Source organism: Mustela putorius, unplaced genomic scaffold, assembly GCF_011764305.1.
Source record: "Mustela putorius furo isolate JIRA1106 unplaced genomic scaffold, ASM1176430v1.1 tig00000421_pilon_pilon_pilon, whole genome shotgun sequence".
Classification (NCBI taxonomy): Eukaryota; Metazoa; Chordata; class Mammalia; order Carnivora; family Mustelidae; genus Mustela; species Mustela putorius.
The window spans coordinates 11,473,725-11,497,109 of NW_025421375.1; positions in this window are offsets into that span (position 1 = coordinate 11,473,725).

Consider the following 23,385-nt stretch of genomic DNA (forward strand, 5'->3'; position numbering starts at 1 on the left):
ATATACTGTGTAAATTCTAAATCTGAGATGAAATCTCTACACTTTTTGTAGAAAATGTAGTATCACTGTGTGCTGCTTTATCACACCCATACCCAGGATTTTCCCATGTTAAAATAATGCATCCTCTATTGTAGTGTAAGTTATTGCCAGCAGTACTGTAATGTGGTTGAAGAAATTAAAATAGCCAGGGGACAGATAAGAAAAAAAAAAAAAAGTAAAATGACAATGTGTATTTTCACCCAAGATCCAAAAAGATGAAGTGAATGAGGAAAATGTAAAGGTTAGAGACCAGAAATTTCTAGATGAAAAGAATCTATAAAGCAAAAGATTATTGTTCCCACAAGATTTTAGCATGGAAAATAATTTTCGTCAAAATAGGAAATGTGAATCTCTATGAAAAACCATCTCTCTAGTTTTGTTTTCAGAAACCTGTTGACCAGATCTTATTTCAACCAATTAAATAATGAGATAAATGTCTCTCAGCCCCTAACAGTTATTTTAAAAGATAGTCTACACTTTAAAAATTGAAATTAGGTTGGTTTAGGACACAGTTGAGTTTTGACAGAGAGTAAGTTTAAAAAACTGGTTTCCAGTTAATTCACTAGCTATTTAATTCTTATGTAAGTCACTAAAATTGAGACAATTTGTATGAAAGCACTTTGAAATATTCAGAGTGTCATATAAATGGTTGCTGTTATAATATATGATGATACAAGTAAATGCATTTTAATTAGTTAAGTTAAAGTCAGAACAAGATTTTTAAAATAGTGCGCCTTTTAAAAGGCAGTTAAATTGAGGCCCCTGGATGGCTTACTCAGTTAAGCATCTAACTCTTGATACCAGCTCAGGACTTGATCTGGAAATAAGTATTTTTACATCTATTTGCTTAATAGTCTTTAATGTCCAGAAACTTCATTTTGGATGAATCCTTCCTTGAAAACAACTGAAGCTATTAACCTGATTTTTAAAGTCTTATCAAGTCCTGAATGATGGGAGAAATAGGTTTAATAATGTTTATGGTTAATTATTCCATGTATAAACCATCCATTTTCTTCCTAAATAAACTGTTCTGCAGAGGTCAGTCATTACCAAGTTATCACTCATTTAATAAACATTGTGGCTTAGAAAGACGGGTGCCGAGAAGTTGTACCAGAAAATGAATTCTGTTGCGTTCTTGTACCAGGTCCTCTCTTGAAGTAGTTTTGTGCTCTTTTGTCAACAAGCATGTCACAGAATGAAATACTTTTTATTTCCTTGAGATATATAAGGATTGATAATTGTTTCTTGTACTTACAAAATCATAAACAGGAGCCTAGAGATATAAGGACCTTGCTGAAGGTTTCTTAGCTAATCAGCCATAAGTAAAGTTCAAGTCCCCTGATTCTCAGGGTAGTACTGTACCACTGCACCCTGCAGTTTGTTATGAATGGAGCAATCATTAAGTGGAATAACATTGCAGTATTGGTACGAAGTGGTGATTCTTTTTGATGTTGGCAGCAGTGCCTTAGGAATAGGAAAGTGAGCTGTTATAATCGTGCTGTGTGCTCATTGAATCCTAAAAAGCTAACTGATTCTTCTGGATACCTTGGTGTCCAGAATTCATACCAGTGGTTCTAATGTAGAACTTTGTGCTACTCCGAAAGTATGCAGGAAGAAAAAAATAATTAAACTATTACTAATTTAAATTAAGAAATCTAGATATTAATATTTAATATACAAGCATAGTTCATATATATACATTAAAAAAGATAGGTCTATATCAGAAATTTAGGCTCAACATTATTTTAGTGGTAAAAGTACATAAAAACATATGGAGATCAAGTTGAAATGATCAACATTGATGGATACACTGTTTACCTTGATGAAATTAAGATGTCCAGGGTAAGTTTTTAGAATGCTTTTCTAATGTATTATTAAACTGTGAAAGTCATACCTTTATCTTTCAGTTGATTCATTCAGATTCATAATTTTAAATATTTGTTGAATGATATTGTGTGCTAAACACCATGGCAAAGGCTGGGAATGCGACAGCGAAGGAGCATGGGCCTCACCCTCACGGAGCTTGTTATTTAGTAATGGAAAGTTTAAGGTTTAGGAGCTAGATGTAGCATTTCAGAGATTATAGCAACAGCGGGCCCCTAATGTTTATAATAGGGAAATAGTGGTTAGATGTCTTTTATGTGTTTAGCTTAAAGGATTTTGGTTTCTATAATTCTCATAAATTTCCATCTTCATCAGTCTTCTTGTTACTCCTTCTCTCTTCAAACATCAAGCACTTGCTGGGCACCTTGGTCTTTACCCAGGTAGATTCCTAGAGTCTTTGCCAATACTGGCTGCCATAGGACTGCCTTCAGTTGACAGTGTTCTACTCCCTCTCCTCAATTACATTCCAATTCTCAGAGCTAGTTATTGGTAAGAAAGTATCTAATAAAATTTATTTATATTTCAGTTATTTGTGACTTATGCTTACTTGATATAAATAAAGTGTGAGTATAGTTCACATTTATTGAGTAGTAGAAGGTTTCAGAGACTATATTATCAAAGGGAGTCCCTACTTTGTGCTTAGGATCCATAGTATAGAACTCTCCACAGTCTTGGTGCTTAGTAAATGTTGGTTAAATGTTGGTTAAAAGTGTCTGTATTTTATGAAATGTATTCTACTAGAGTGGAACTAGGATGAAATTTGGAATTAAAGATTTGGCTCTAATTTTTCTACTTACTTTCTAGTGACCTTTGCTAAGCTATTTAACAGTTTCTGACTACTTAAAATGGGACTAGGAGTATCTCATTTCCAATGTTACAAGTAACATGGTATTAGTATCACAACAAATACAGACAAAGTACCTTGAACATCGCATACAGTAGGCACTTATTAATTTAAAAAAAGAGTTCATTATTTTTTCAGCACACCCAGTGCTCCATGCAATCTGTGCCCTGTATAATACCCACCACCTGGTACGCCAGCCTCCTACCCACCTGCCATTTCAAACCCCTCATATTGTTTTTCAGAGTCCATAGTCTCTCAGGATTCACCTCCCCTTCCAATTTACCCTAACTCCCTTCTCCTCTCTAACACTCCTTGTCCTCCATTATATTTGTTACGCTATACAAATAAGTGAAACCATATGATAATTGACTCTCTCTGCTTGACTTATTTCACTCAGCATAATCTCTTCCAGTCCCGTCCATGTTGCTACAAAAGTTGGGTATTCATCCTTTCTGATGGAGGCATAATTCTCCATAGTGTATATGGACCACATCTTCCTTATCCATTCGTCCGTTGAAGGGCATCTTGGTTCTTTCCATAGTTTGGCGGCCATGGCCATTGCTGCTATAAACATTGGGGCACAGATGGCCCTTCTTTTCACGATATCTGTATCCTTGGGGTAAATACCCAGGAGTGCAATTGTAGGGTCATAGGGAAGTTCTATTTTTAATTTCTTGAGGAATCTCCACACTGTTCTCCAAAGAGGCTGCACCGACTTGCATTCCCACCAACAGTATAAGAGGGTTCCCCTTTCTCCACATCCTCTCAGGGAGAATTGATTAAGTCAAGTGTTTCTCAATGAGGGAAAGAAGAACACTGGACTGTGGATGTTGTATGGATAGAGGTAGATCATATAAGAATCTTAAAGTGTGGAGTATATGTTTTAATAAAATTCACTTTATGTGGTTTTTGGTTCCTAAGAGAGAAGAAATATTTTTCCTTTAGATAATAAATAGGAGGAAGTATACTTTATATAGATGGAGGTTAGGGTTCTTTACAGATTGTTGTGTAGTCCATTGTCTTTGTTCTGAGCACATTCAGTAGTCATGAAAACAGCCTGAGATAAGCAGGTTACAAATACCAGTGATAACTTACTCTTCTAAAAAAGCAATATTTTAATATTCATTAAAATAAAAAACATTAAACATTGTTTCTAAACCTTTAATTTTTTTCATAGAAAAATAAAGTTCTTGGAAAGATGTGAATGTACCTCATAGACTTAGAGAATAATTTGAAAGGTAAGCATCCAGAAGTCCAGGAATGAGGGAAGCTTTAGAAGTTCAAGTACCAACAACTAAAAGTCAACCTTTTTGGCGTTCCCTCCTCAACTCAGTCAGTTCCACAGATAGATGATTGGGGCACCTTGACTAACAATCCTACCAAGTTTGCATGAGGTGTGGAATGAGCCGTTTACTCCAAGAAAATTTATGAATCCTCAGGTATTTTTGTAAGTATTTAAAAAAAAAACTTTTATGAGCCAGGTTACTGTAATAATGTAATAAATGTAATGTAATAAATTGAAATATGTGACCTTAATATTCTTATAACTAATATATGGCTATGGTATGAAACAATTTTAATTTCATTAGGGTACTCCAAAAAGCAGATACTTTGATGTGATTAGAAGGAAAAAAGATTAACAAGGCAAAACAGCTATGAAGGGTAGAGAAGAGAGAAATAGTAGGTAGGGAGAGCTTTCAGCCCACTTTGCAGGGCTGATAGCTAAGAAAGGAAATGGATGATTTGCTATGATGATTCTGATTACTGAGTAATTTTAAGAAAACTTTAGCCAGACTGATGGGAAGTCTTATAGTCAAAACTGTCAAAGTACTGAATAATAACTTATTAGTGGAGATGGCACTAGAACCATAGAGATGGGGCTCAGAAGTTAGCTCTGAGCAATTGGAGAAAGCATAGCTTCTGTATGAATCTAGTTGTGCATCCAGAGGGTGGCATCTCAGGCCCTCTATTGACTGTGCTTCCTGTTCCAGCAGATCTCAGTGATGCCTTTCTGTAGTTGCAACAATTACACAGTAAAAAAACCAACCAACCAAACAAAAGAGTCAGCTAAGACTCCTCTATTCCCCAGTTTCCCAGGCTCTCGGTTTTCCCCCTTCCATCTTTCTGCAAAAATAAATAATGGCTCACTGTACAAAAGGTTTTGTAACATATCTACAGGAGAGGTACTTCATTCTTTTCACTTTCACAGTCTTTTTGCATCTCACACAATGAATAACCCCATTGTGTAAGATGCAAAAATGTCCCAGTCCTCTCTTGGATAATTTTTAGGTTGTTTTTCAATCTTTGGCTTTTTTGAACAATGACAAATAAATTTTCTTTTATTCACCTTTTTTGTTTTTTTGTTTGTTAATAGTCTAGAAGTAGAATTACCAAGACACAAAGTAATTTCTTTTAAAATGAAACATTTTATTTAGAGGTAGACTCCCATGTAGTTGTAAGAGATAATACAGAGGCCTGCCTAGTTTCCAAGAATTGTAATAATTTGCCAAGCAGCCATCAAATACAGATATTGACACTGATATAATGCCGCTATCTTATTCACATTTCCCCATGTGTACTCATTTGTGTATATGTGTAGGTGTGTATGTGTGTGAAAGTGTATGTGTTTGTGTGTATATGGTGTATATAGATCCATGCAATGTAATTTTAAGTATAGGTTCATGTACTCACCAAAACAGTCAAGATACTAAATAGTTCCTGTACCACAAGGAAAGCAGCAGCTTGCTCTAGGAGTTGCAGTTGAATCAAAGTTAGATTGAAGCATCATGTCTTAAAGAGCACAACCAATCCCTTTCTAATCAGTGATATACCCATAAGCAATCAAAGCAGTGTTGTCTTCCTCAAGAATTTAAGAGACAAATGATAGTCCTGAAGACAGTTGGTGAGATAGAAATATCATGCAAAAGTATATACATGTCAAAAATGTGAAGATTTGTGCAATTTATGTTAGAGGTAATAGGGTGCCTGGGTGGCTCAGTCAGTTAAGTATCTGCCTTCAGCTCAGGTCATGATCCTGGGGTCCTGCGATGGAGTCCTGCTTCAGGACTCCTCTCCCTTTGCCTTCCCTGCTCCTGCTTTCTCCTCATGTGTGCTCTCTTTTTCTCAAATAAATAAAATCTTTAAAAAAGTTACATTAAGATGATACAGTATATTTACAACTATAAAATTCATTTGTTTCAACTTTGTTTCTAGAACTTAGGGTATTCTGAAGAATAATGCCTTCAAGTATTAAGATTTCAAAGTTCATTCCAAGTGTCTTGACATCAATTTTTGGTATCTTTGAATTCATGCCGATTTCTAGTTATAATTTAACCTGGTCAAATAAAGCTGAAAGAATGAAGCAAGAGAATAAGGAAAAATGGGGAATAAAATAAGGGAGGAAGGAAAGAAGGAAGAATTAATAAAAAACCAAAACAAACCTCTCTTTTATTTTTGAAATTTGTTTTTTACCCTACTACCTCCAATGCCTTTGCACAGAGTTCACAACTATTCTATAGGAGTGGCAATTGCTATGCGTTTTTGGAAAAAGCATGGGGACTGCTAATGAAAAATTAATGGGTGGGGCATGTTTCTATTATTTACAGTTTTCTCTTAGGACCACATTTGGTTATGGAGGTTTCACGAGAGTTCAGCATGGGTTCCATACCCATGTTGAACTCTGCACGGAAGGTCATATTGATACATGGACTATTTATGGACTATGATTTATGATTTGTTTCTGAATAACTTCTAGGAAATAAAAGCTTTATTTTTTATAATTTCTTGTATTTTTCCTATTTAAGCATATTTTATTTATAGGAGCCAAGAACTATAAAGTCAAAAACATTTGATTATTCTGTAGTGTTTATGATACAATATATGGCTCAATAAATTCAACAAATGCAAAGTTGATGAGAAGGAGAAAATGCGTTTTTGTTTATTTAATTTGGAAGGTAGCAATGTGGCCATAAAATTCATACTAAACTCGGAAAAAATACATTAAATCATCGCTTTTTAGTTTTTTTATTAAATCCCAATTGTTTACTAGGTGGGGATAAGGGAGGGAGGCAGTGAGAAGTTTCCAACCTCCCTTACAAATTCAGGAAACATTGAATAAAGATTTCATTTTCATTTTAGATGTGATAGTAAACCAATGTTATTTCATGACTCATCCTTATAAAAATCCTCCCATGATATGATTTTATTTTATGGATAAGTTTTTATCAATCTCAATCCATCCATTCATCCATCGATCAATTATTTTTCTCCTTAGAGCCATAAGAATATGAAGTGAATATATAGCAAAAAATTGAGTCATAAGAACCAAAAGAGACAAGTGAAACTGCATCCATTAATATAAGGCCAATTATTATGTAATACAGTGTGAAGAATTTTGAAAACATTTTGTAATGAAGTGCAAAAATGACAAATTATAATTGTGTCCCAATGTATTCCTGATTTGGCTAGAAAGTTTTAAATTGAGTAAAACTCTTATTAGCTGCTTCTGCACTCATCAGTAGTCTTAGGCACTACGAAGCATTGATGATGAAGGAATTGCTGTGTTTTGCTAAATTGGTAGGCATCTCTGATGATGCAGTACAGGATGGAGAAATTAGAAACTTTTCCTAGATTAGTACTAGACAACTCGACTAGACATGAAGGGCTCCCTGTTCATAAATGCAGGACAATAGGACCATCAAGTAGTAGGCATTGGGGGAAAGTGTTTAAAAGATTTGGGGGACATACTTTGATCTAGATTTGTCACTTACTAGTAATGGAAAAAGCCTTCAGGACTATGCTGCCTCCTGGCTTTTATTGTACCTTTTTTATTATTTGATTGTCTGTTTCTCTGCTAAAATGTTAACTCACTGAAGTCAGTTACTATATGTACTTTCATCCTTGAATAGGTTTTAGAGTACTGAAAGTAGTTGCTATATTTTTCTTCTGGGATATGAGTTATTCTAGACTTGATTAGAAGGCTTCAAATACACAGATTAAGCCATGCCTTGAAGGGAAAAGAAATTGCAGTTTTCAGCTTGACAGTATATAACTTCTCAGTGCATTGAGAGGCAGTACGATGTAGTGGTGCAGGGTTGTTTTTTTTTTTTTTTAATATTTTATTTTTTTATTTGATAGAGAGAGAGGGAGATCACAAATAGGCAGAGAGGCAGGCAGAGAGAGAGTGAGAAGCAGACTCTGTTAAGCAGAGAGCCCTATGTGGGGCTCGATCCCAAGACCCTGAGATCATGACCTGAGCTGAAGGCAGAGGCTAAACCCACTGTGCCACCTAGGCACCCCTGTAGTGGTGCAGGTTTAACTTTCTGTATGCAGATTTCAATTATTATACTTTAAACATCTTAATCTTTCAATGCTTTTATTTTCTCATGTACAACCTGCTGATTAAAAATGTAAGCCAATGCGTTAAGTACATTATCAAGTTTTACACAGTGCAGAATTACTTGTGTTGAATTGTTCTGTCACAGTCTAAATTGGTACCACCATGTTATAGTATATTTCACAAATTATACATAGTTAATCGTTAGACACTACATGAGTTTTACTTAAATGGTACTTCTACATCAAAATTTGGCAATCAGAATACTTCTGTGAGCCATATAAAAATTTAAATTAGAGCTATGTTCACTACTTTTGATCTTTTATATTAAAAGTTGATACTACTCAATGCCCATAGTGTTATTGTACATCTCTAGTCATCCAATTTGCTACAAAATTGCCAGAAACTATCTAGTAATGCAACTCTGTATGACCTTGACACTAAGGATTAATAGTTTCCATACGGGTAGAATCTTATGGTCCTTGAGTTTTTGTTACCTAAATGATTTGTAACATTGAGCCAGTCAAAATGCATATATTTTGTTCAGGCAACAAAATCAGTAAAGTTTTATGCAATTAGAAATTTTATTGACATCAGCTATATGGCCTAAGCTTTAGTGAAATCCCTTGTTGTTATTATTGGATTCTTATCAAAGAATCCCACTGATAAGAACAAGGGATTCTTTGTTCTTTTGTTCCTTTGTTCACTTCATAAGGTTAAACAGGATTTATTGTGCTAGGTTATCAAAGCTTGTCTTCATAAAATATATATACAGCTTGATGAGTCAACTGATGTTGACGACCTGTTACATTACTAATATGTGTAGAGTAAGAAAAGAAAAAAGTGATCACAGAGCAGTTACTTTGCTTTGAAAAAATGTGATTAATATAAAAGGAATCAATGTGTTCAGTCATATCACAGACTCCTTCAGGAAGCCTGGGTAGCCAATGCTGTTTTTGGTTGGCTACAAAAAGCAATTAGGGTGTTTTTGTTTCTCTGGGAAGAAAGTATCATAATCATAAAATGTATGTTGAACTTTCATGTATTTGCTACTTAGAATTTATAAATTTTCTGTGGTGCCATGCAGGATAAATAACATCAGAGGTATACTCTGAACTTTTGTTTCCTTGGAGGTTTTATCAGAGAAATAGATACTAAGCAAAAGATCCTTTGACAAATATATGTGAGGTAGCTCTCCCTGTATGAGATAGTTACTAACATTTTTTTTTTTTGAAAAGGGTACAAATTATATTTTGGTTTTTAAGACCCAGCCAAAAAAAAAAAAAAGAAAGAAGTTGATTCTTCTGCCACTAAATGTGGTAAATATTTTCTTTCCATAAATGAGGTCAAAAAACAGATGCACATAAGTGGGAAGAACATATTAGAATACAAATAGGGGTTCTGAAAAAACATTCCGAAAAATATGTGTTAACTAAATTATATTTTCTTGAAGGAGCATTTGTTTTAGAAAATGAAAGACTGCAGTGATTGCTGTGACAGTATCGGATCCATTTCTTTCTTTTTCTTTCTTTCTTTTCTTTTTTCTTTTTTTTGTCAAGGGATCCTTTCTTTAGTATCTGTTCCTCCGATAAAACCTCCAAGGAGACAAAGGTTCAGAGTATACCTACGATGTTATTTATTGTGCATGGCTCTGTAGAAAATCTGTAATTTAAATTTATTGGCAAAGTCTAAGTTAATGAAACTTGAGTATTTTCTTTGTTCAATTAACTCTGTTATAACTAGCAAAATAGCCATATACACAGGAATCTGGAGTGTTCTATTTTAGTGTATGGGTGTGTAAAATGCTGTCCCCAAAGATATCCCAAAATATAAGAAATATAGGATGCTTCATTCCAACTGTCCAAAAGACTGTCAAAACTGTCAAAAAGTTTAGTATTTTTTTCTCCCGAGATGGTAAGCCTAATTGCTCTTCCCATCCAAAGAATGAATGCTGTTTGCTGCTGAAACCCAAACTATTTGAAAGAGAACTTCAGCTCACCCAAGTGTTTGCCGTTTCTGCAACCACCTTCATCTCACTCTGAATGGAACATGACCCTGTTAATTGTGTCCAGGAGCTCATCACACTGCTCTAGGATTACTTCCCAGGGCTGCTGGTAGAGTTGAGCTGCTTGTTTCACTTTTGCGAATTTGGAGATTAAAGACTTCCTTCCCAGGCTACCCTGGATCCTTCAAGCTCTAGGAAGGAACATTTGCCCTACACCCATGATTCTTTTGTCAGCTGTCTTACACTGTCACACTGTCCTGGATTTCTTTCCTAGCAGCACATTAGATTAGACTGAGCCACATGAACACATTCTTAGGGAGAGAGTGTATCCTCTGTTGGGCTGTTACTAAACGTGATTCAGAATCTGCAGTTTCATAGGCCACAGGGAGGTGCTCCCTTCACAGCCAGACTTGAGGCAGAATCAACCAATGATTGTTTCATTTTTACCTCCATGGTGATTTTTCATACTTTACTTTTTCTTGTCCCTGCGTTAGGGTCCCCTGCTTCAACCTGATAGATAATGATAATTTAGGATGAGTGATGGGGTTCCTCATTCCCTTCTTCTCAAAAGATCTCTGGGTTCCTTAGTCAAGTTCCTCAGCCCCCTCCTCTTCTGGAATATTTTAGAAATACTGATCAATGCTTCTGACAAGAGAAGAAAAAAATCCTGCCTAGTGGTTAAGACCTTATCTGTATTTGACATGGGAAAATTGTCACTAGTATACATCAGCCCCAAGACTAGCAACTGCCTAAATGGGAGTGATAAAGTAAATCATGGCAATTCCCAAAGTAGTTCCTCATTTCTTGACTAATATTGAATAATGCAATAATAGGAAAGACACTGACCCAGTTAACTCAAAATGTTTAAGGCACACATTTTATGTATTATCATTGCCTCAAAACTAAAATGTATTCTAATTTTTTGTTGTTTTATAATTTAAAATAAAACTGCATAAATGCGTTTTAAAGAGACATGAGGAATTTTGAAACAAATTGCAAGAAAGATTCAGACTCCCTGATCTGGCACAGATTCAGCAATTTGGACCATATTTATGAAATAAATTAGAAGATTAATGTGATTTCATTAATGCAGAATGAATAGAATTTACACAATAACAAAACCTATAAACATTATTTGAAAAGATTCTCGTCTTTGAATTTGGTAGAAGGCAGAAGAAATCATGCTCGCATCTTTAAAAATGATACTAAAAACTATTTGAACAGTGTTTTCAGAAGTATATTCAACAACCGAGAAAAGCTGTGATGAACAATTAAGAGATTTGCAGGGTTTTAGATAGTTTATTTTAGACAAGACGAAGCCAACGTGACCTGTTCTCCCTTACAATCTGTATTAGGGCTTAGAGCTCAAGTATTCTTATCCTTCAGGAAATGCTGTTCCTGCTCGGGAAGTAGGGCCACTGACTCATGCATGCTCTTTTGAGACCTTCTCAGTCCTTATATTTAACTGAGATTTTCTCTGAAAAGCAGAAGTGCCGTTACCATACCTTAATGATTGATAGAGATGATACTCTTTTGTATCAAGGATAGATAGGTCATACAGATCATTCAGGGGATGCTGATTAGGTAGGAAAAATTCCTTCTTAGAGAGAAAGAGACCTGCACAGAGAGAATCACAGAGGCACTGAAGGGATTAGATGGAATTCCGAACCTTCATATTCTGCCTGACATTGACTCTGTTTATCTTCAGTGCCACACAAAGTCAGCCCTACCATAACACAGTTAAGAATCAAATCCTAAGAAATTGTATCTAAAAGAATTCAGAACAAAACTAAGTCATGATCTAATACTGGAGGGTATCTGCCTATAAATAAAGGATTGCATTTACAAGAAAGGCAAAACTAATTTTAATTTTTTTTTTTTTTAAGAGAAAGAGAACTGGTGCTCATGTGACTAGGGGAAGGAGAGAGAGAATCATAATGAGGATTCAAGCCCAGTGCAGAGCCTGAGGCAGCCCTTGATCTCATGACTCTGAGGTCATGACCTGAACTGAAATCAAGAACTAGATGTTGTGTAACCGACTGAGCCACCCAGGCATCACTTAATTTAATATCGAATTAAGTGTATGCTACCAGACTTCCAAATCCGTCATTTGTACTTGTATTAATTTTACTTGAAGTTTTAAGCAACACCTCAGATCATATACCAGCCTCAGTCAGTGAGTCAGAATGAAGCGTGGTAGGTATAAAATGTCTTTTTATACACGCTAAAATATCCACTTGTTGCCTTTTATTTTACCAGTGGCTTAGCATTGTGTTTACCCTTTAATCAGAATGTGACTTAGTCCTCTGTGTCCAATAGGTTCATTAAAATTGTGAACGTTTGCCACCAAAAGTAAGGCAATATTTTCATTTCAGTACAATTCCAATGCCTTAAAGATTAAAAACAATCTTATCCCTGTCAATGTATTGTGAGCTCAAAATAGGAGTGCAGTTTCAGTTTGGTAAACTCTGATTGACTTATCTTTTATTGTACGTGGTCTCTCTCCTTAAAAGGCCTACCTTGTTTGATAGCATTCTCACCAATTATAGCACTCCTTTGTACTAAGGCATTGTTTCCAGAAGGCCCCTGTTAAAATGCAAATACGCCATCTGGCAAGCCTTTCCCTCATTAGCTCCCACCATCACAGCAGCACATATTATGTATTATATTAGATATGGAAGAGACACTGAGCTGATGAAGTCTGACTTAGAGAAGCCGGTTGGAAAAATCCCAAGTAGAGGGTGCTTTGGGATATGGCCTAAGGGTGATAGAGCAGAAAGAAGAGAGAGAGTAGGAGGTGGGGTGAGGGGGTGGGGAGTGAAGAATGTGATTCCACATTTGGCATTTCATCCAGGTCCTGGCTGTGAGGGATCCGCAGAGACACAGAATGCCTGAGCTGGAAGAGAAATTTGAAAACATGTAATCACACACCTTTCCCTTCCAGATGAGGAATGGGAGGTTGCAAATAGCTAAATGACTCCTCTAAGTGCCCTTGGCTACGTTCTCATCATTAGCCATTGAAATCCACAGGGCCAGCGCTCACCTCCAGCTGTAGCATTTCAGGATGGGGAAAGCTGCAGAATTATTCACATGTAATTTCTTGTGCATACTTGGTGGATTTTATTTTTTTCAATGAACAGAAATCCCCTTAAATTTTTTCTGTTGTGTCTTCCCACTTCTGTTGAGAGTTAGGCTTGTCCCTGTCCCAGCATCTGCTGCCGAAGATCAACCTCCCAGCAGAAGTAGAGTTTAGTGAAGAATTGGGACGAAGTAAGTTCCCAGACAGCCCTGTCCAGAAGCCTGTGTGTGGAAGCATTTAGGGACATTTCTCCTGGGTTCATAATCCCAATCCCAAATCCTGACATATAGGGAGAAAAGTCTAGTGACCTGTCCTGAGAAGCACCCAACACCCCCATGACCCTCCCCCTAATCTGACTGCTGTCATTGTGACTGAATGGTCAAGATGGGAATACGAGATGGGTGCCTAAGTGGTCCCTAAGGTCCTTTCCAGAGTAGGATTAGGAGAGGCTTTATTTCTGCAGATGCATGGGAAACTTTTTCTACTAATATTTGAGCAGAAATGGTGTATTTGTAACTGAAGAAATGGTTGTGTTTGGGGTTTGAGACAGCAGCAGGTACGATTTCTCAGAAAGTATCCATTAATTCTCTGGGGTACTGACATGCTTTATTAAGGAGAGAACATAGATTTCCTTCAAACACTCTCTTTTTAAATATTCTCTTTCATTGTTCGTACTCATTTTAAACATAAACACTTTTTTCTTTATTATAAAACCGGCATGCTCAGTCTATAATAGATATGGAAAGTAAGAGAATATTAAGAAGACTGTAACAGTCTCCCGCATTACAATTCCATTATATTCTCTCACTGTGCAGGACTGTTAGTTGTGAACTCAGCAGTTCGCCAACTCCCAACATTTCCTCAGATTAGTTGAGAACTACATTTCCCCAAATCCTATTCTCTCAGTGAATCTAGGTTAGAGTTTCTTAAGTGAGATTTGACAAGTACAAGAAAATGAGAGGCCCGTTCTTTGGAGAAGTGGCAGAGAGAGACTCAGGGGCCCTCACGAGATTGAAAATGGCTCTCGCCATTGGGCACTAAAGAACAGAACTACCCACCTGTCCGCTTTTGACTGAAATAATTGGTTAGAGATTTTCCAAGATTATTGAGAATTGCTAAAAGTGAAAATCTTCATTCCTGGAAAATATAGAGTGCTTTCTGTCTCCGTGACTAAACTCTGACCATATAGTATTTAGTTTTAAGATTTTTACTGATACATGTAAATTCTTATTTCATTTCATAACATTATATCAAATGTAATCTACAATTAAATAGTTGAATGTTTATATTTTATTTAATTACTTTGGCATATTTTAATTGTTCTCCAGTATTTGGCATGGAAGATTATTCTATTCTCAACAGTAACAAAACTGCTGACATTTACAAAAGAAAGGACAATTTTTGTCTATGTATCTGATTATTTCCATAACAAATCCAGAATTAAATTCACTGGAGCAAAAAATAGAATCACTCTTGTGGCACCTGGACAGCTCAGTTGTTCAGGTGTTGATGCTTGATTTCAGTTCAGGTCATGATCTCAGGGTCTTGAGATGGATCCCCAAATTGAGCACTACCTCAAGCCTTAGGCTCTGCTGAGCATGGAGCCTGCTTGAGATTCTCTCTCCCTCTCCCTCTGCCCCTTCCCTCCTGCTTGCTCTCTCTCTCTCTCAAAAAAAAAAAAAAAAAAAGAATCATGCTGTGAGGCATTTGATATATATATTGTTGGTTTTTTGTCCAGAAAGATTGTATGGTTTAAATTCTTCTTAGCAATACTTCACTGCTTTTATTATTCTCCTGCATCATTAATATTAAATAATATGCCCCTTCTTGTCATACCATGTATTCTGCCTGATATGTATTTTAGGAAACATAGCCAGCCACCTCTTGTGCTATGGACAAAGTAGATGTTCAGTAGATATCTATTGACAAAATGATAATAGGAAACTTGGCAGGGTCTTTGTAGAAATAAGAATTGGTTTTGAAAGTGATATAACATTAGTTTGCACCTAGGAGTTCCAAAAGGCAACCAAAAATATCTTTTTTGGATGGAGAGCTGAACGCTCCCATTGATTATCTCTGTTCAGTAGCAGACTGCTGAGTGACTCTCTAATTATCAAGCCACTTGGCAAGAATTTCAAGAAAAGCAGCTTGTTCTTTGGGAATTAAAATGGGGAATGCAGCAAGGGATGCCAGATGCCGCTGGTAGCCAGTGACGCATGAATGGCACGTGATCTTCTCATAGATCGTTAAGATATAAGCCCAGTGTAAGTGCCACCTATAGATTTTAGGTGGAAATATTCAGTCTTTGAGTTATTTAGTAGTTGTGTAAGACCTTGAGAAAGAATCTGGGAACTCTGAAGAAGAAAACCGTCATGATTGTTCCTGTAGCTCTGGTCTACCACTGAGAGTATAGAAAAGATCAATATCCTGAAAATACTCAAAATTCATTGTGGTAATTCAGAAGTTTAAAATCAAAGTAGAAATGGAGAACAGCTATATGACAAGAACGAAGTTCTTTTAAAAGTATCCTCAGAACAGGCTCACAAGTACCCCAGAATTCTTCTTGACATTCAATAACCAGAACAGACTTTTTGAGCTTTGAATAAATTGAATGCAGTATCACAAATAGCCGTAAGACATACAACTAGAAACTATAAATTTCTGGGTTGTAAATTTCTTATCACTTATTTTAAATACTTTCACACAAAAACTAATGACCTCACGTAGGTATTGCAAATATAAAACATTATATATAAAAATAAGAAAACACTAGAGTAGATTTTAATTAAGTATATACCAAATAAAGTTATATTCTGGTAACTTTGTATCTCATACCCATTATTTCTTCTTGCTTTTCCCTTGATGCTGATCTCACACACCTTATTCTATATCAGAACTTTGAATTTTGGAGAGCCAAGTTCTTGGTCTAAGCGCTCACATTTTCCTATGGAAAGTGGCTGTAAATTGTAAATCATAGACTCCCTCAATCCTCTGATAGATTGGAGTCTATAATAAAACGGAAGCATAAGGCAATGTCTTGTGTATTTTTTCAGTCAATATATGTCACAGTTCTCTTACCTTTTTGCTTTCTCTTCATGCATAGAAAGTCAGATAGGATGAGTCACCTAAGTATTTCTCAAAACAGTTTATTTTCTACCTTATACTTTTTTTTTTAAGAAGAAAAAGACCATTAATTCTTTAGACCATTTAGCTTTGATTTAATTTTAGTTTTGAGGTATCTTTGTTGAGTTTTTTATAAAGTGAATTCATGTGATAATAGTGTTTTCCTTTGCACCATCAGATTTTCAGACTGCTTTCAAGGAGAATTTTGAATTTACCTTAGCAAGATAAATCCTTAGAATTTCTTTGTAATATAGATATATCTCATTTAGCACAATAATTTAAAATGAAGTTTAAAAATTGTGCAGAAATATATCATCACCCCCAGAGTAAGCTACGTCATCTGCAAACTCTGGTGCAAAATGAAAATGTGGGACCTCCTGATAGAAAATTACCAAGACCGCAGACAGTAACAGCAGCACACCATTCGGCCAAGCTGAGCCCTTCCAAGTATGAGCTCCTGTGGGACTGTACAGTTTGCATACCAGCAAGCTGGCCTTGCCATTACCTGTAAAAGAACTATTAAAATGCACAATAAAGTAAAAACCTTGGAATATGAAGGAGACAATAGGCAAATTTCAGGGAAACTGAAGCCATAATTGGATTCCCTGTTCCATTCAGGTAAATGGTCTGTGTTCAATAGATCGTAAGCCAAAAATTGCAGTGTGTTCTACAGGTTTGCCATTACAAATTATTGATCACTGTAGATCAGGATTTCTCAGCCATCGCAGTATTGATATTTGGACTAGACGATTCTTTGTTGCAAGGACTGTCCTGTGCCCGCATATAGGATGTTTAGCAGCATTTCCTGGCCTCTATCCAGAAGCCTCTGTCCCCCAACCAAAGTTGTGATAATCAAAAATGACATTGTCAAGTATTTCCTGGGTGGTGAGAATCACTGAGCCACTGTTCTAGATACTAGCTCATTTCTGGACTTTACTGTTGACAAAGAGTCTCTCCTTAAGCAAACATTAGTCTGGCTTCCCAGAATCCTCTTTCTGACTAGATCTCCCCTGGGCTCTACCCTTGGCTCCTTTAGTCCAGTTTTAGTGAGAATTCTGCTAGCTTTAAAAAAAAAAGAAAGAAAGAAAAAAAAATTTCTGCTAGTTCAGTTTAGTGAAAATCCTCCATCCTTGCTATGTGATGAAATTACTGATTTTTCATCCTTGGTGTCTAACGTACTCTTGATACCTGTTCAAATTCCGAGTTCTCCACCTTCGATATCTTATTGCCCTGGACTACCTTCAGCAAAAATCCTGTCAAGTTGGGTTAGCAGAGTCTCTCTAACCCCTCATGCTTCCTCTCCATAATTTTCCATCCACTGACTTCCACCCTGCTTATTGACTTTAAAACTCCACTTGTCTTTACTGTATTCAGAGTTAAGCTCTCTCCCCAACCACAAAATCCCTTTGCAGTAGTCTTCCTTATTGTTCTTTAATAAATGACTTGAATATTTTTGTTTCCTCTAGTACTGTTCACGAGAATCTCTGCGGCTGTTTGTTAAAAATTCAAATTCTCCAGCGTTCAACGTCCGATATTCATAGTGTAGGTCTTAGGTATGGCCCACAAATGTGCAATAGATAATCTAACTTTACCTTTAGAAAAATACTGATGTATAGAGGAATCAATGCAGATAGAGCTCTACCATCAGATGAGTAGAGCTTAATGATAGTTAGATGCTATTGTCATATTTACTTAGGACAGAACACACACATATGGCCTCTAGATTAATGTTCAAGTCTCCAATTCAATTTGCTTTTGTAGACACAGACACAATCTGCTTTGCAATTAGGTAAGCACCCATCTGGCAGAGAGAAAATTTGGAGGCTGTTAAATAAAACAGGTAAAGATTTTTCTTTGTCAGCAAGGCTGCCTGAAATAATGAACAGCTAATGAAAGTACTATAGGACTGAGCATTTGTGATTCTTTCAGGGTGAATTGGAATGGATGGCCCCATTGAAACAATATCTGATGTCAGATTATTAATGGTACCCCTTTTTCTGACCAAGTTTAATTAGTTAAATATTTTTTTGAACATAAGCAAGGTCAGCTACTTGAAGGAAAGCTCAACAAATTCACCTGATTACATAATTTATAGAACTGATTTTAGAAACTAGTTAATTCCCATATAATTGATGGAATTTTAAAATTTGCTTCCAGATGTTTTGGATTTCATACTACAGCATGTTCAGAAGGCTAACGGAGAACAAACACAACAGGGAGTCTCTTTCCTTTTTGGGTACCCTCCCTACTTCTGTGAATCTACAAGTCTCTCTCAGTATATTTCAGCATCAGGGACTCTGTCTTCAGGTTCTGCCTCCTGATTCTGCTGTTTTGCATGCCCTCATTTAGGAAGACAGTGATCAAATACGGTTAGTGTCAGTTAATGAGTAAATCAAATCTCAAAAATTTTAGTATTAACTTTAGTTACTTTCCTAATTTCCACCAGTGAACAGTCTGTCATGTTTAGTCTCACAGTTAGGTATGTCTTCAAAGAATCCAAGTCAAAGTCTCTGATAAACTTCTACTCTCATCTCTCACTCACACGGAAGGCTAGAAGTGTTTAAACCAGGATTGTTATGACCTTCTTTTCAAATAGCCTTTTTAAAGGAGACGGACCCTAGATGAAACTGAAGATTCATTAGTTGAAAAGGAGAAGTAAATCAGGTATACAGAATATTGTCATTTTCACTGCATAAAGGTACAGACTTGTAAGATCTTTAGAAATTGTTTACTTTGAAAAGAAAAATCTATCTGGTTCTCAAAATTAGCAATTTCTTTGCACACATCTATCAATGTCAGATGGTTTTCATTACCTTTTATTGGTTTCTTTCAAGGCATCTGCATATTGGTCAAGCTTCATTTCCCTCAATGCCATGAATATTGCCCATTGAACAAAGCACTACCAGCAAAAGATATATATAATATACAAAACATAAGGTGACAAAATCTGGACATAAGGAGATCTGACTTTAATTCAAAATATTTGTTATTTTTTGCATTTTATTAATACCTGAAGAGTCTCAATAACTGTGGGTTAAATTCTTTTTAAAATCCCCTCCAGTTATGAGTACTAACCAGAATCTGAATCTCTAAGTGAAGTCATTCTTAGAAAATCTGAAATATATATACCATTCAGAATAAATAAAAGTGTACAGGGAAATCTATGAATATGTATGTGCACAAACATGGATTTTATGAACATGCATTTTAACTTTCCATACTTCACTGCAACAGTAAAGAATTGAAAGTCAGGCCCAAAGTGAGGAAAAAATGTAGATTTGGGGACAATGCAAGACTGTCCTGATACAGATAAATTCTTCACAACATGCTTCATATTGTTTCAGGTGAAACTTAATTTGTGGGCTTGCTTAAAACTTTTCTGGAGCATAGAGGGGAAAAATGCTAACAATTTGAGAAAGAATTTGTCCCTAGAAAAGTTTGATAAAGGACCGAGTCTGGCCATTAAGAGAGATGTCTTCCCCTGTAAGTCCCTAGACCTAAGACAAGGCAGAAATTTGAATGGGAGAGAAAATCCTATATATGCACTGCCACCTTTCCCACTCTTGGATTGGGTAAGTTATTTTCAGAGATCTTAATGGCCCTGGATATGCCTTGGATGTGATGAATTCAGTTTCTCCTCTTCCTAAAGGTACAACTTCAAGGGCATTTTCTCTTGGAGATCCAGATTCTTGTCCATTGAAAGCTCTTTGTCAGAGAGCCCCACTGTAGAAATTTTCCAAGACCATGTGACCCATATTTCTTATTTTTCAATTATTTTTTTAACTCTTCTTTACACCAGGCTATAGACCCAGAAGATCTTAATGGAGAGATAACTAATTTATCTAATATTTGTAAGGTTTCATTTTCCTATCACTTTCACTTTAAGGAATCCCTTTCATACATATATTGTCATAGTTTTTTTTTTTTCCTCACAGTAATCCTGTGAGGTAGATAGGGCAGTTATTATTTTCATTTCACAGATTGTGAACTTTATTTTGGATTGGGTAAGTTATTCTCAGAGATCTTAATGGCCCTGGATATGCCTTGGATGTTATGAATTCAGTTCACTTTCCTGAGAACATACAGAGAATAAATGACAATAGCCTAAGTCTATGGATTCCCAATGCAGTGCTCTCTCCATTACTCTAAGCTGCCTGCTTGTGTCATCTGTTTCTCAGGGACACAGGCAGAGTGATCACACCTGAGAGAAAAGCCTATATGATTACTAAAGAACTCCACGATCCCTCGAAAGAGGGAAAAAGAATAAAAGTGAAGGCTCTGAAATGAGGCAACTAAATGGTTAATTTTGTGATAAAATGCCTTTTATGACTTTTATTTTAAGCCCTATTCAATAGGGCCAAAGTTCAGAGTATAGCCTCACACAGGATGTTCTGAAGAGAATTGACATGTGACTTATGGATCCACTTAACCATCTTAGCAGAAGCCAAGAGTAGAGGTAGGGTGTGACTTATCATTTATATTTACTAATTCAGTGCCTGACATGACTGCATTTTTCTGTGTATATTCTATATAGCCTTGATCAAAATTAGACTGAGATGATCATTTTTTAGGAAAAACCATAAAGTATGCTTGTCATCATATCATATGAAGACTACATATTGTTAAGATGATTTATCTCTGTTGAGCTTGACCTTGATCATCTGGCTAAAGTGGTGGTTATCAGATCTTTCCACTATAAACTTACTCTTTTTATCCACTTTTTCCACACTTATTGGAAGGAAGATGCCATGCACAGCCCACACTTAAGGAATGGTAACTTAGATATTTGTCTTTCTTATTTTTTTCATTTAAATGTATTTATATCAGTTTGAACTCATGGATATTTATATTTAAGATGAAAACCCAGTGCTTCTTTTTTTATTGTCCATATTTGGCCATTGTTTATACTTTCAGTTTGCTCCTGTGTTTCTTCAGCATAGCTCTTTTACTGTGGTGTTTTGAGCACTTCCTTACTTTCTAGCACTATGCATATTTGAGGTTCATCTTAAGTTTTTTCTAGAATCAGTCATTTATCCAAGAAGCCCTTATTTTTATAATTAGGGAATATATTAGAAACCAAGATCTGCATTCTAGATAGGCTTATTGCTACCAAGGTGTCATTGCTTTTAGGTTTTCTCAGTTGTTGGCACAAAAATATATGTGCATATGCTAACCCATGTATATACATATATTAGTTTGCCATAGCAAAGTACAACTGACTGGATGGTTTGAAATACAAAAATTTATTTTTTCATAGTCCTGAAGCCTACAGTCCATGATCAAGATGTTGACAAAGCTGAACGCTTCTGAGGCCTCTCTTTTTGGCTTCTAGACTGACACCTTCCTCTGTCTTCACATGGTCTTTGGTTCCCCAAGACACTGGTCATATTAGATTAAGGACTACTTTAATGGCCCTGTTTATCCTAATTGACTCTTTGAAGGCCCCTTCTCCAAATCTAATAATATTCTGAGTTGGTGGAGGTTAGTACCTGGACACATACATTTGGGAGGACACAATTCAGCTCACAATAATACACATAACTATAAATATTTCTCGGTGCTTAACTATCAATAACTATAAATATATCCAGGTGCTTCTATATTAAAGCAAATATGATTTTATACTGATGCCTCCAACTGTAGTCCATTAGCATGTTGATTATTCTATTTTTTCCACTATTGTCTATAAACGTATACTGCACAAGTAGTAACCTGGCTCCTACCATCTATTTACTTTTTTAAAAAATTCCAGTGTGCATTTATAGTAGTTTTAGAACTGTTGACTAATATGCCTGCAAGAAACAACTTTGCCAGTTATAATACAGTGATGAGATAAAGTTGATTTTCTTTTCATATTATAAAATCCATATCCAAAGTTTCTTAAGTCAACAACTCCTAGCCACCACCACCCCCGGTGAGGTTGTTTTATATATTTGGAATAAAATGGTATTTTTTTTAAAGATTTTATTTATTTTTAATGAGAGAGATTACAAGTTCTTTGTCACATTTGTTGGAACTCTACTTTACCCTTGAATTCCTCAGCCCTAGATGCTTGCTTTAAATTTTAAACAGTGAGACTAACTTATTTTACTATGGGTATTGACAAGGGTCATGTATTTACCATTATAGCCTAATGCAGAGTAGTTTCACTACCCTAAAAAAAACTCTCATATTTCAATTACTCACTTCTCTGTTCTTTCCAAATCCCTAGCAACCACTAATTTGTTTACAATTTCTTTTGTTTTGTCTTTTTTTCAAATAGTCATATAAATGGAATCATACAGAATATAGTATCTTTAGACTGCCTTCTTTTACTCAGCAAAATGAATTCAATATATATTTATTCTGTAGTTGAGTAGTATTTCATTGTATGGTTGTGCCACAGTTTGTACATTTAGCAATTGATTAAAATTCTTAGTTGCTTCCAGTTTTGGTGATTATTAGTAGATATGCTATAAATGCTAATGAGGATTTTTATATGGCCATGAATTTTCAGCTCAATTGAGTACACTCGATGTAGAGTTGTGCTACTTGTTAAGTATGTCCATTCCAGTTACATATTCTGGGACTGGAGAAATAACCACAGGACGAATTTGCAGATCCACTGGACCCACTGTGAGATGAACCTTGGCTAAAATTCCATTGATCACCTGACCTCTATAAACCCGTGCTCTGACTGATAAACTACAGTTTATGATTTGGGTCTACTAAAATTAGTATCAGTTCAGAATCAGTGTCTAATAATCCTTGAAAAGGTTTACTATTTCCTTTCATCAAATGCTCAGTTTCCCTGGGCAAAAGCTATAGGTTCCTATGGGAGAGACTGGGAAAAAAATTAACAGTATATAATTTTGGTACAGTAAGGTGGTCATTCTCAAGAGTATACAGCCTCTCCTTCATTCAAGGGTTTCTATATATATGCATGCTTGCCCTGGATTCCTGACATACAGCTCCTAGGACTTGCAATTCCTGAGTGATAGAAGAGTCTGACAGAGAGCTTAAACCCTTAAATCTGAGGAATTTCCTCAGATTTCTTTTATAAATTTAAGGGTAAGTTGCTCCATCAGGCTCTTCCT